The sequence below is a fragment of the Anneissia japonica genome, unplaced genomic scaffold (genome assembly GCF_011630105.1).
Source record: "Anneissia japonica isolate Jap-2015-1 unplaced genomic scaffold, ASM1163010v1 scaffold69130_len1224_cov84, whole genome shotgun sequence".
Classification (NCBI taxonomy): domain Eukaryota; kingdom Metazoa; phylum Echinodermata; class Crinoidea; order Comatulida; family Comatulidae; genus Anneissia; species Anneissia japonica.
Window position 1 is genome coordinate 1 of NW_022700353.1, and position 508 is coordinate 508.

At 28.1% G+C, this 508-nt stretch overlaps 1 long non-coding RNA gene across 1 annotated transcript in view; it reads left to right on the forward strand.

The window, feature by feature from the left end:
- The first annotated feature begins 271 nt into the window (after window positions 1–271).
- The window catches only part of LOC117103310, an 884-nt gene continuing 647 nt past the window's right edge, over window positions 272–508 (forward strand). The window contains exon 1 of the long non-coding RNA XR_004444567.1: window positions 272–345. This is a non-coding gene — a long non-coding RNA (uncharacterized LOC117103310). The remainder of the gene's footprint in view (window positions 346–508) is intronic.

The window sequence follows — 508 nt, forward strand, 5'->3', positions numbered from 1 at the left end:
TAATAATACTGGTAAACAATAAATTAATAATAATAATAATAAAAATAATAATAAATAACTATAATGGATTTTAGTAATGTGCTGTTTTATTTAGGTCTAGATATTTTATAGAGGCCTGAGGCCTAGGTATGTTCGTTTTTTGGGTGTGTGTTTTGGGTAGGGATTTCTTTTTCTTTCTCTTTTTTTGTTAATACTGTAATACCATCATGCAATTTTACAACACACATTTTGAGTCTATCTTTTTACCAGTTTTGTACACGCTTACTGTATCTGTTTCAGATGGACAACAAACACCAGGAGCAATACCCATCGTTGTAGGTTTTCAAGGTAAGCTGATTTGTACTGGTAAGTTTTTCAACCTTATTGATCTTGTCTTAGACTACGGTCACCATGGCAGGCAAAACTACTTGTTTGTAATAAACCCAAATAGATAATAGTAAATAATAATAGTAAAAATTCATAATATAAATAATAATAAATAACATAATAAAGTAACCAAATATTAATA